This window comes from Pleurodeles waltl, chromosome 4_1 (assembly GCF_031143425.1).
Source record: "Pleurodeles waltl isolate 20211129_DDA chromosome 4_1, aPleWal1.hap1.20221129, whole genome shotgun sequence".
Classification (NCBI taxonomy): Eukaryota; Metazoa; Chordata; class Amphibia; order Caudata; family Salamandridae; genus Pleurodeles; species Pleurodeles waltl.
Window position 1 is genome coordinate 409,238,561 of NC_090442.1, and position 14,195 is coordinate 409,252,755.

Sequence of the window (14,195 nt, forward strand, 5' to 3'; positions counted from 1 at the left end):
TAGAATTTCTTGAAGGATGAACAAAAGTCTCTGAACAAAGACCGGAAGCGTGCGCTGATCCAACAATCGAATGTTCTTGAAGGGAATTTAAGTAGAAGCCGCAGTAGACGGAGAAACAGAGGAAGGATCTCTAAGAAGAGGGCTGTTGAATCGAAGTAGATGCTGGAAGGGAGGGTAACAAAACAAGAGTGTTAGCATTTGTAGAGGAGGGATAATACTTGCCTCCGTGTCTTTAATAAAATGAAGACTTTCCTTCATAAGTTACTATGAAAATCTACATTTTATGGCAAGACTGGAGGCTCCTATTATGCTATTTTAAAACATATCTGTCACATTTAGAGAGGTGTGTTGAATTGGTTTACAGTAGAAAACTCTGAAAACATTGTCATCCGACAATGCCGATGACAGTCAGCCGATTTGAGAATGTCCTCCAGTCGATGGGCACCAAAGGAAGAGGTATCAATGCCAGCAAGGGACACAGGGTTGAAAGGTTTTCTGAAAGAAATGGGGAGTTTGGTAGAGGAGGAATTTCTCAAACTGGCTGTCTGTTGTTCATAAACGTTTAAGCATTGGCCAACACATAGCTGAGGGTGATCATGAAAAAAGGGATAAAAAACTGAAGAAAGGTTAGTCTGAGTACGCCTGAACACATTAAACATAACGCCAGAGGGTGTAAAATGACGAGCTGTAACATCCAGGGCTTTAACATCCGATAAACGTTTGAAAGAAACTAAGCATAAAAGCATGGTGAGCTTAGGAGAGAGCTGTTGTAACGATAACAACGTATTGCCTGGCCAGGAAACAAACAAATTCAACACAGCATTAACATCCCATAAAGAACTGTATTTATGTTCTGGAGGATTGGAAAATTTTACTCCCTTTAGAAATCGGCGGACCAAAGGATGCTCACCAGCTGGTTTTCCTTGGATGTAAGGGTGTGCAGAAGAGATTGCGGATCTATATAAATTGATAGTGCAAAAGGACTTACCCTTGCTGGCTTCCGCCACCAGGAAGTTGACAATCATAGTTACATCTGTTGCAAAGGGATCAACGTGTTTTCCCATACACCAGCTATGCCAGAGAGACCAAGCTGATCTATATGCTTTCTTTGTTCCTGGAGCTGTTGCCAGGTCAATGAAGTTTGAAGCTTCTGCTGAAATACGTACGCCAGGTTGGGTTTCCCCGATATTTTTCAAGCCGAAAGAGTAAGGGCATCCTGGAGTATTAGACTGTGGCGGAGGCCGTTGGGGTTGGTCAGGAGATCTGGAAAGGAGGGGGATTAGGAACGGAGGCTCGATTGACAGTTCCAGGAGAGAAGGAAACCTCACCTGGGAGTGCCAGAAGGGGACTATGAGCACTAGGGAGGCTTGTTGACGTCTGACTTGCGCCAGCACTCTGGAAATCAAAATGAAGGGAGGAAAGGCGTAATTGAGGGAGGATGACCAATCCTGAGAAAAACGCATCGAAGGCAAGAGCTAGAGGATCCGGGTGCCGGCTGAAGAATTGTGGGAGCTGAGCATTGAGATGGGATGCAAATAGATCTATGTGGAAGGGGCCCCATTTGCAGAGAATGTTGTTGAAGACCTGTGCATTGAGCATCCAGTCGCTGTTGTCCCGGAAATGGCGAGAATACCAATCTGCTACAAAATTGAGGTTGCCGGGTAGATACTCTGCTTGAACAGAGATTCTTTTTTGAAGACAGAACTCCCAAAACCCTTTTGCTAATTCCGCTAAAGGTTTGGATTTTGTGCCTCCCAAACGGTTGATGTAACGAACCGCGGAAATGTTGTCCATTCTGAGAAGAACCGAACAGGAAACTCTGTCTCTTGCGATGCTCCCCATTGCAAAGGAGCCGGCAAGCATCTCTAAACAGTTTATGTGCAGTTTTGACTCCTCTAGAGACCATGAGCCTCCAGTCTAGATTGAACCACACCGGGCTTCCCAACCCGACAGACTTGCATCTGATTCTAATACAAGATCTGGGGCTGATGCGAAGATAGTCCTGCCGTTCCAGGCGTCTAAATGGTCTATCCACCATTGAAGTTCCGCACGCAAATCTTGCTCTAGAACTATGGAATCTGTGTAGGCTAGTCCTTTTTGAAGGTGACAAATTTTTTGTCTCTGCAAAGCGCGGTAATGTAGCAGACCTGGAAAGATAGCTTGGATTGAAGAAGAAAGGAGACCTACAACCTTTGCCAAGGATCTGAGGGATAGTCGAGAACAGCGTAAAAACAGTAGTATTTCTGACTTTATGGACTTGATCTTTGACGACGGAAGGAGAAGAGTAGCCTAAACAGAGTCTACCAGGAAACCTAGAAATTCGATCTTTTGGATCGGATCTAAAGAAGATTTTTCGTAATTTATAATAAAGCCTAGATCTGAAAGCAGGGTGCAAGCAAGGTGAACTTGGGACCGAAGGGAAGTGCGATTTTGGTTCATGATCAGAATATCGTCCAAGTAGATAACTATTCTGGTGCCTCGAGCTCTGAGAAAGGCCGCTACTGGTTTCATCAGTTTTGTGAAGCACCATGGAGCGGAGGACAGGCCAAAGGCAAGAGAAGTGAAATGGAAAGTCTGACCGGCCCATTGAAATTGAAGAAATGTCTGGGAGTCCGGGTGTATGGGAACTGTAAGATATGCATCTTGAAGATCTAGCCTTACCATCCAATCTCCCTGGAGCAATGTATCTCTGAGATGTAGGATGGTTTCCATTTTGAAGTGGTGAAATACGACCCCCTACAACTGGAGAACAGACATGTTGACTTACCAGATTGAGCAGAGAATCTGGTGTTGCGGTTTCCTCTGTTTCTGAAGCCCCTGCTTCTTTGGGGATAGAACTGCGGTCTGTAGCCCTGATATGTGTTATTGTAGAAACCGTGGGAACCTTGATTGGTGTAGGAACGGCTGGCAAAGCGGTTCCTACCTCTGCCAGCCCTGGTGAAAACCCAAGCTGAAAACATCTTTTTCGGGGACTGCTGTGCTTTGTCCAGGGAGAAAAAAGTTGCCACATATTTGCTCAAGTCCCCAAACAGCAAGCCTTCTGCCTTAACGCCAGGGTCCAAACCCGCTAAATTGACCAATTTCAGATCAAGTTTAAGCAGGAGTCCTTTCCTGCGTTCGTGTGTAATCGAAGAATTTGCATTCCCCAGTAATCAAACAGCACGTTGTGCCCATAAAGAAAGTTCCGCAGGATCAATAGAAGCCTGTTCTAGCCGGGCGGTTTCGGACAAATCAAAAATGCGGGTTAGGGGTCCCACAATATCCAAGAGCTTGTCTTGGCACGTAGACCAAGTTTTATCTACCCCTTTTTGGGGATCTTTGCCATATTTTGTGAAGAAAGTGATTAATGAAGAGTGAATTGTAGGAGTTGCTGTAATTTTGGAAGAAAGGGCAAGGCAGGGGCATTCTGATTTAAGTTTCGCCCGTACCTGTTTGTCCAAGGGGGTTCGTAACCTGGCTGTTACATAATCTGCCACATGCTCCGAGGGAACCCACTCTGTAGAATTTGGATGCTGGATGTCGCTTGGGTCAAACATTGGAACCCCTTGTGCATCATAGATTGCGCTAGACCCTGAAAATTCGCGGAACCCAGATTTGGATTTTTTGTGAGGAGGAGGGGAGAGAAATTCTCCAACGTCTTTATCGGAATTATCCGAAACCGTATTAGGGTCATGCATCTCGTCGTCAGTGTCTAATATCTTAGTTATAGTGATAGGAGAAGATAAGTGTTTTGATTTAACCGTGCATTTCTTTGAGGACTTGGATATTAACCCCTCCTTAACAGGAGGCCTATGAGGAACTATGTCCTCTGTCATATGTGAGACTTTGTCACCAACCAACAGCGTCGTTTTGGTATTTTTTGATGTGGCAGGACGCTTTCTGCTTTCCTTCGCAGAATGGGCCAGCATGGTTTTAGACACTAAATTAACAACAGAATTTTCCAAATTTTTTGACAATTTTTGCCAAGAAGCTGACCTAGCCTGGTCAGCAGACAACTGTATAAAGTCATTTAAGTTTTCCTTAAGGACGTCTTATTCCTCTTCATGGGATAAATGGGAAACAAAACTGTCCATGGTGGCAACAAAAGTACAATATCAAACAGAGTAAGAAAGGGTTAATTTTCTCACAGAGTGAGAAGAAACAGCCAGGCTCCGCCCATGGGCGGGACAGAATACTTGCAGAGTGGAAGTCGGCAGATACAGCACGACAACAAGGAGTCCGGCGTCAGAAAAGCCACCTTCCAAAGCGTCAGCAAACAGAAACAGTATGCATGACTGGAAAGCTTCCTCCTTAGCGAGTGACAGTAACAATTATTGATGCGCGCTGAGAAAGAAACGGGCAGAAGTGGCAGTTGGTGAGCGAGCGGCGCGAGAGTCAGAAACATAATGCGGCTACAAGCCGACTACACAGAACAAAGTAAACCATACAAACATGTCAAAAATAAGACAGTGCTTATACGTAACGCATTATGAACTAATATAATGAAGTGAAAGTGAAGAGAAAAATAATACTTGACTGCGATCAGCAAGAAAAGGGAGCTGTTTTCAGTCAAGTTAGGTATTATTAGAGTGGATTGTTAGTGATTGGTGCATTACTTGGAACTACCTTTTGATCCCCATTGGCTGCTTTTGTTTGCCTTATGGGATCAGTAGTTTTGTTCTTGACTGCAGCTGCTATTAGAAATAAAGAAAAGACTAAAGCATAATAGGAGCCTCCGGTCTTGCCATAAAATATAGACTTCTAGTAGAACTATGAAATAAATGACCTTTATTGTTTTAGGCTACTGTGATCCAGCTGCGTGCGACTACCATGTACTACCTCAGTGGGTGAGCTTTATAAGGTCAACCTGGCTACCCTTCGAGTTATGTATGCGGAGCAAGCCTTTGTGCAGTGTAGCATACCTAGTACTTTGAGACATAAGTAGTAAAGGGCAATAATTATCGAATATTATGACCACTAACCATCGGTAGAGAAGGCCTGACAAGGTCTTCAGTTGTTTAATAGTGGGTCTCAGTTTAGGGTTTGTCTAGCAAACTTTAGATAACTTTCTTAACTATGATGACTACTACTTGTAGCCCGCTAAGTATTTTGCAAGTAGTTTCCATGCTGAAATGCGGGCGTCAGATCTCCTTTTGAGTTGTAGCGACAAAAGAAAGAGAACCAGCATCTATTTTCTCGTAAATGAGTCCTCGCAAGGCAGTATTACCAATTTGTACTGGGGGGAGAGCAATGCCAGGACGTTGACGCAAGAGAAACATTAAATTCTGGCAACTACAGATGGGTCGGTAGTCGACATGCGAGAATTCACTTGCGTTATAAAAACGTTGGAAGCCCTTGTCAGAGTTCCTATTAAGCCCTTTTTACCATAACTGTATTGACACATGCTCTCAGTTGTTGTTGGCAGTAACGTACGACCGAGGAGAACATTCGTTCATTACAGTGAGGATATAGAACAGGGCTCGGGGCAAGCGAAGCGAACAGGGTGGGTGTTGGGGAGGGGTGGAGGGAAGGGGAAGGGGTGTTATCATTAGGCAAGAAAAAGAAATTCAGGTTTTCGCACCTGAGGTTTTATTTGTAGTTTTCAGCACATTCTTCAGAATTCTAATGACTAAATTCTTGATAGATCAAGTGCCCATATTTTATTTTTGAACTATTTTGCAATGCCATTCTTGTTTATTTACTATGAGTTTTTTGGCAATTACCAGTTTATTCCACTGGGTGTAAGAATGCAGTTTAGAACAGATGTGCGAGTGGTAACACTACATGTTCTATCAAATTACATGCTGCGTATTTCATAGTGTAAGCTGGACATTTACAGCGGCCTTCGTGGCTCTAACATCTGGAACTTAATTCAAGTGGCAAACTCCAAAATGTTTCTTACGTCCGTTACATTCCCATGTCCACCCTAAGGACACACATCTGCTTTTTTTCCATCTGGCCGACTGACAGATTCAGTTTTCTCACCAGCCTCGCATATTTTTAAAGGATTCATAATAAAAACATAAATATGTGCATACACCAAAGGGCTCTCACTCAACCATCTTCATGAATTGGTCTGTGTAAGTGTCATTTCCATTTTTCTTCCTCTCATCCCACCATGTGGCCATGGGTGACCCCCATTGATTGTCTTGCATTGTGATTAGCAGCAGCATTTTGCTTGATTGGATGTACATAGCTGCTTTAAAAGGAGTGCTGGTTTTTTTAGGCCACTCATTTTTGTTTTTATATTTTAATGTTCCGCTCTTTTTTTTTTTTTTTTTTTAATATTTATACATATTGAATATATTTGTGCAAAATTCAATACTGGCCCTTTGAAGGTACAAAGTCTTGTTTTTCTATCACTTGGAGCTTTAAGCCCTACATCGCTGCTACATTAAGCTATTCTGGCCAGGTCTCTTCTGTAGTGCTCTAAGATAACGTTTTTTCAAAATTGTTTTTTTGTGACTGAACCTGTCGCATTTGCTTCCAAAACATGTTCAGGTCTCCTAGCTTCAAGTGCAACAATTAACAGGGCTAGTTTCTGTCTCTCGGTGCTTAAGAAAAAGTGCTAAGTCTTTACAAAATATATTTTATATCTCGCTGTCAGCTGCTGTAAGCTTGTATTGAGGCAACTTCGTCCAATGGCGACAAGGTCTGATTCGTTAGTCTTTTATTCATTGTTTGTTCAATGTGACAGACCACAAGTTCTACCTTTTAGAGGTTCAGACCTAAAGCACACTAGGTTTGCAGCTTCCTTGTTCATTATTTTCTGTAAGGTCATGACTGCATTGCACGATCGGACTAGTTAAAATAGAACCAGATGCACAGGCTCTCCATGGTCCAGACCGCCCGACGGTCAGTGTTCCTGGTCAAAACCTGAAGTTATGTTCTAGAAGATATCCGGCTGATGCAGGGTACTGAAGCATGTAAAGGGCACTCATGGAAAAGGAGGGAAAGAAGTAAAGTAGATAACATGCAATGGAGATTTTCAGTGCATAAGGAAGGAGGTACAGTGTTCCCAGGCACCCACACTATCTTCTGATGGCCAGTGGGTGGGGAAATTAGGAGGCAATGGCCATGCTTCATTCATAATACGCTGTACAGCATTTCTGGAACTTCAGAACCTGGCTACTGACTGTTTTTGCCAGGCTATTGAGATTACTAGTGTAGTACAGGGCAGGGGTGTAGCATGAATGTATTCATGAACATTGTCATAGGTGATGAAAGCTGCATTCATTTTTAGCTTAGCAATTTAACATCCATTAAACAATAGTGCAACCGGGTGGCTATCTTGTTTGTTACAGGCCTACATGCTAGCCAGATGGGCTTTACACATGGCTGCTCTGGCATGGTGGTTAAAGGGCAGTAGTATTTGTTATATTAACACTGTTATCGGCCTTTTACTCCTACCTTTGTATGTTAACCAACGGCTATACTTCAGCTTTTTATAAAGAATCTCTGCCTTTAAAGTAAATATTAGAACCTCCATATACAAAAACATATAGTGTTAGACATTGGAGGGAGACACTGAGGTGGGGGCAGCAGGAGCAGAAAGTTTAAGGTCTGTGTGAAAAACATGATTGACAAAGTTTCAGGCCAAATGTCTGACAGAGACTGCTCTCGGAAGGTCAGTGTGCCTGAAGAGCTACCTCCCAATAATTGTCTTCATGTCTATCTGTCTTCAGCATAATCTCAATTTCACATAATGATGCATAGTACCATTTACATACCTGGGCTATCTGAAAGTGTCTATTGTAGTCTAAAAATAGTGCTGTTGCGCCACAATCTAATCAGCAGCAAATTATTGTACACCAGTCACAACCAATCAACTGTTCCACCTGTGTGATACCTAGATTGGCGGGAGGGAGAGTGGGGGGTTGTTTGATACCATCATGAGTGAAGTCTTTCTTGATCACATTCACTCTGGTTATTTTCGGTAGGTAACGTCTGGCAAGCAAAATTGTCTATATGTGTTGCTATAAAGGCTGAAAAACTCCATATTTCTGTGATGGAATTTTCCTGTTGTGCCTCCAGCAACTAGATAAACTGCACTTTCTGAAGACTTTGCTGTTCATGAGCTTACGAAGTGGGTTCCTGTGGTATGGAGTATTCTATGTGGTATGGTATTTCTGCATGTCTGTCTATGTATGTATGTATGTATGTATGTATGTATGTTTGACTGGAATGCGTGCATGTGCCAGTGTGTGTTGTGATCTCCTGAACGATACCGAGAATGTGTGGTGGTAGATGAGACATTGAGTGGGTGACTCGACTGTTTATGCTGAGGCCCTGACCTGCCGTTGTTTCATACAAGAAATTAAATCTTGTGCAAATCATCCTCTACGTTTGTAATAGCTGGCTAAGAGGATGCATGCCATTTGGGATGAAACTCGCCCTGTTTCAACATGCACGAGCGCATTTCATCCCTAGAAGACCCCACGATCTTCCCGCTAGTCACACTATTATTTATATCTAGTCAGTGTTGGCATGATTGTGTGTTCCATGAAGATTTCAGGCATTTCATAGCATTTGGGTTAGCCTCTGTGGGCTGTTGGAGGTATAGCATTTTAAGATTATATTTTTGGTCTTTGGCAAACACTACGATTAACTTGATGAGAATCTGAAGTTATTGACAGCTCCACCACGAAAAGGTTTGATGGTAAATGTTGCAAAATAAGTTCCACTAAAGTGGGCTTTATTGGTCAAATTGTCAGCATTGAGAGTTTGAAATCAATTGTAAACGTGCCATTGCTTCCAACCAAAGAACAGCTGATCTTTTTTTTGGGGGGGGGGGGGGGGGGGATTGTTTTAGTTTCATGCAACAAAAATAGAAAGTTATGCTCATATAATTAAACTTTTAGATGCCTTTGGAAGAATAGTGCCAAATTGTGTTGGTCTGAAGAACATGAGGCCACTTTCAAAACAGGAGATCTTAGGGCCTTTTTAGTTATTGATGTAATAAGACCATTTTCAGCTTTGTCAAGTCATTTCACATTTGAAATTGTTTACTATTTTACAAAGGGGCCACAGACTTGCGTGTTAGACAAGATTACTGTTGATGAAGTCTTCTAGGGCCTGGATGATGTGTTTCACAGCGGTTTTTCTGAAATTCTATCTGACCTTGGTCCTCCATGTGTTGGCAAGGTATTACAATACTTCCTTAAGAATTATGGTATCATCGTAAGAGGCCAACTTTATTCCACCTTCAGACTAATAGGCAAGTAGAAATATTTATTAGAATCCTCATCTGGCCTCAAAATCGGGTCGAGTAACGTGCATAAATCTACTTGACCTAACTAATGTACTTGGCCCGTAAATGGGTCTCAAGTTGTGTGATCCTAGGCAAATACTCTGGTTTAAAGAGACACCTTTTTCTTCATTCCCACATGAGTGCACTTTTAAATATGTGAACTTAGCATTTCTGCTGTCCAACAAAAAAATCCTCTTGTTTGATTAAATAGACTAAACGTTTGCTCCTTATATAATAAGAATCTAGCCCACAAATAGGGGGCACATGATCTGTGACTTACCTCTTAGTTTACTAATAGCATTTCCATGAGGACTGTGCTTAACTTTTAATAATATGACTAAAGCTTGCTATGGTAGCACATTGTCATTTACAGACAGTCATTTTCTAAGAAATATCCAAAACCTTCCCATTAGCTTGCAGCTTTACTGATAAAACTATATAGTGTATTAACAATATGTGAAAAATGGGTTTCAGAAAACAGCATATTTAACATATTTATCCTTCACATATCTCCAAGTGTCTTATTTGTTTTCATCCTATTAAAATATTTTTTTCATAACAAAGAAGTACAAAAAATAGGCTTTCACGACTACTGAATTATAGTTTAGAATGTTTGTACAGTTGGCTTAGTTATTTAAATGTTGGGTGTTAGGTAAAACCTGACACCCTACAGCCTTTCATTTCACACATTTTGTACAGCAGGTCATAAAGTTCACCTTACAAAATCCTGTAACTCTGCAGTCATAAGGAAAATTAATTGTAAGAAGACAAACTGACTTTTGACCTCTGTTTCTGAACGCAGAGCAAATGTGACAAGATAAGATAAAAAGATTTAAAGGCTCTTTAGTGGTCTTACCCTAGTGAGTAGGAACTTTGAATTGGTGAAAGGCTCTCCAAGCTGCATTGTTGACCTACATAGTTACCTCTAAGATTGTGACAGTTAAGTTTAGATTTAAATTGCTGAGTTGCCATGTTTCAGGATTGAAACGTTTTCCTTGGTGGTTAAGGGAATAAGGGAAAACCCTGTGAAGGAGCTGATATTGACTCTACGACTTTTTACATGAGGGTCTAGGATTACCAGAACAAAGTGACATTTTAAATGTGTGGAAGGAAAAGTAAAAATAACTTGAAACCCATCAATGCGAGAAAGAACTTTTTAGTTAAACGACCTAAGGATTCAGGTAAGTGAAAATCTATTTGATCTGATCCCATCAGAGTCCCAGAAGTGTTTTCTAATTCAGTTATAGTTCAGCATAGTAGGGTGTGAGACTTGAATCTCATTTCTGTGTGCAAGGGTTGTGTGGGTAGGATAAATATGGTAATTGTTGTTATTCTAGTCATGTTCGTGATAGTCCCATAGAGGAAGGCAGTAATGTACCTTGGGATGTGCATATTTTGAGAATTGTACAGCTTTGGAAGTTGGGGGGGGGGGGGAGAGAGTATGTGTCAATCTTTTGGTCAATGATGTGAGTTGTGGTAACATTTACATCCGATGTTCTAGGCGTAAAACCTGTTTGTAAATAATGGTGGGGTTCCTGCTTTAGGTTGGAAAATAGTATTAGCAGGAAACGTGAACCTGTGAAGTTCTGTAATGACTTAGTTATATTTGTGTTTTCTTGGTTTAGGTTAGGTTGTTCTTTTGGCTCACTTTATTACATTGTTGCCTTCTATAGCTTTCACTGTACTTCTCTACATGTAATAGTGTGTAATCAGTTAATCAGTAATTTCTAAACGCGTGGCTAATCACCTGGAGGGTCTTTGCGGGCGTGCTGCTCTATATCGAAAAGCCAGGTCTTTAGGTCCTTCCTGAACTGCTTCAGTGATGCGGTCTGAGTTTGAGAGGTAGCTTGTTCTATGTCCGGGCTGCGAGGTAGGAAAAGGATCCTCCTCCTGCTGTGCTTTTTCAGATGTTTGGAACGACTGGTGAAGGTGAGCTGGGAAGAGCTGAATTGTCTGTTGGGTATGTAGAAGGTGAGGCGGTGGTTGAGATATGCCAGTCATATGTTGTGTAGTGCCTTGTAGGTGTGAATCAGGAGTTTGTGATGTGCTTGTTGACTGGGAGCCAGTGTAGGTCTCAGAGGTAGGAGAAGATGTGGCTGTGTTGGGCGATGTCCAGGATGAGTCTGACTGCTACATTCTGGATTCTTTGTAGTCTTCATTGCAGTTTCTTGGTGATGCCGGCATAGAGTGTTTTGCCGTAGTCCAGTTTGCTAGTGACAAGTGCGTGGGTGACTGTCTTCCTCATGTCAGAGGAGATCCGCTTGATGATCTTTCAAAGGAGTTGGAAAATGTGGAAGCATGACGACGAGATGACTTTGACTTGGTGGATCATGGATAGAGATGAGTCAAGGATGATGCCCAGATTGCGTGCGTGGTCCATGGGAGTGGGGGCGTTTCCCAGTGTGGCAGGCCACCAAGAGTTGTTCCAGGTGGAAGGGGTGAAGCAGATTATGAGGATACCTGTCTTGTCCGAGTTGAGTTTGAGGTAGCTGGCTTCCATCCACGCGGTGACTGCTCTCATCCCATTGTTGAAATTTCTCTCAGCCTTTTACAGGGTCGTTAGACAGGGAGAGTATCAGTTGGGTATAGTCAGCGTAGGAGACAATGTTTAGCCCCTGTTGTTTGATCTTGGCTAGCTGAGCCATGTAGATGTTGAAAAACAGACTGAGTGATGATCCTGGGGGCTCTCCGCAGCATGTATCTTTGAGTTCTGATGTGAATGGTGGTAGTCTGACACTCCGTGTTCTTCCGGTGAGGAAGGACCTGATGCATTCATGTGCTTCATTGTGGATGCTGGCATTGTAGAGTCTGGCGCAGAGGGTGGAGTGGGAGAGGGTGTTAAATGCAGGTGAGAGGTCAAGGAGGATGAATGCGGCCATGCCTCCGTGGTCTAGTATGTCACGTGTGTCGTCAGTGGCTGCTAGAAATGCTGTTTCAGTGTTGTGGTTGCTCCTGAATCCGGATTGGGATAGGTCTAGGATTTGATGTGTCTCAAAGAATTCGGTGAGTTGCTGGTTGTCGGCCTTTTCTGTTACTTTGGCTGGAAAAGGGAGCAGAGGGATGGGTCTGTAGTTTGTCAGCTCCCCGTGTATGTCGTTTTGCATGCTTGTTTCTCTGTGTGTATGTATGTGTATGTATATGTATGTATGTGTGTATATGTGTATATATATATATATATATATATATATATATATATATATATATATATATATATATATATATATAATCTGAAATGTGTGCATTTGTCTTTGAGCACATTGTGGTCTTGTGTGAGTTAGAGAATGTGAGGTGTTGGATTAGAACGTGAGTGGCAGGTGACTCCACAGAAGAGAACTTGCGGTTCCAGTAACTACAGGTGTTGATTTCCAGACATTTTATTTGTTGTATTTAACTGTTACCTAATGGACTCTTGGAGCCACTCCTTGTGAAGAAAAAACATACCAGTTTGTTTAATCTTTTCTTACTGCTCTGCACCTCAATTATCCTAATTCAGATCGAAATGTACTGCAAATTGTATCGTGGGATTCTGGTGTGCCCCAAACTAATCACCTGTTCCTGTCTGCAAGACAAATCTGATTCTCTCTGTGTGGTTGGTCTTGGGTGAGAGAGATGCTAGTTGCACTACTGGGCAGTGGTATTGTACCTCATTAGATCTTCTGGTAGCCCTAAGGCGCTTCAGAGTGTTCTTGTGCAAAAATTGCTACCAAAAAACAACTACAATTGCCCGCCAGCCAGCATTATTTATACTAGAATGCCCGCTGACTGGACACGTACCCTTGGGATGAGATAAAAAGGCTAGAGGGGCTATAGTGACTACAAAGACTAGCCCAAAACATTAAACTGTGCCTAGAGCTTTCAGGAGTATCCTAATGATCGGGTACAGCTTGGTATTACTATTTCAGTATGAGAGATTTCCCTTGACACAAAGGTCCTTTCATTACTATATTTGCCTCCAGTCTTTCTTGCTGATTGATTAACGGCATGCTGTATAACGTGCAAAGAAAGTAGATTTCTCATAACCACATCCTATAATATCCACTAGAACCTGTATCACATATATAATTCGTTGGACTCCTGCTAGGAAATTATACCTTTTTTCAACTAAAAAAAAAATAAAGCTCGATCATTCACACATTTTTATTGTAAACCACTATGTAAATTAAGGTCTTTGAATTTAGTGTCTGAGAACACCCATCTAGCAAAATATCTGATATACAATAGGCTGTGGCCTTCTTCAGCTCTGTAGTAACTTCTACCAGAGGGTTCATGTCACACGAGAGAAGACATTTTCACTTCTTGTCTTACAGGCAGCGCAGACATAGTGAAGTGTTTTATGGAACCGGTATCCTTCACTTGGAAATGCAGATTTTTCGTTCGAAGCGGTCCATTTCTTTTAATTCTTTGTAACGAAATCTTGTGCGGATAGCTCGCTCGCTCTCTCTCTCTCTCTCTCTCTCTCTCTCTCTCTCTCTCTCTCTCTCTCTCTCTCTCTCTCTCTATATATATATATATATATATATATATATATATATATATATATATATATATATATATAATTTTTTTTTTAACTTTGGAATTTCCTGAGATGTCTGCTCGTTCTGACACATGCATTTTTTTGACTCCAGTGAGCTTAGAATAGAATTTTACAAGCTGCTTTCTTTCCCGGGGGCTGGAAATCTAAACACAAGTAGTAACGTCATCCGTGGCAACGGAATACAGAGTACTTCTGTACTAAATATAAACATTACTGGAAAAGGGAGTCTGTATTTTAGGGTGACCGGAGGCGGTACAAGCATTTAAACGTTTTGTGAAATAAAGAATTCTGTTCAAGTAAGTTGAAGAATTGTGCAGACGCTATAATTGTGCCCACTATGTGTAGGCTGAATTTTCACCAATATTGTATACAACTCTTCTCCATCTAGGTTATTCTAAAAACGGGATACATAAATAACGTAAGATCGATTTA

General features: G+C 41.8%; 1 protein-coding gene across 9 annotated transcripts in view; it reads left to right on the forward strand.

Annotated features, from left to right (window-relative positions):
• Positions 1–14,195, forward strand: part of PPFIBP1 (PPFIA binding protein 1) — a 736,231-nt gene that overhangs the window by 50,201 nt on the left and 671,835 nt on the right. The gene's annotated exons all lie outside the window — the stretch shown is intronic.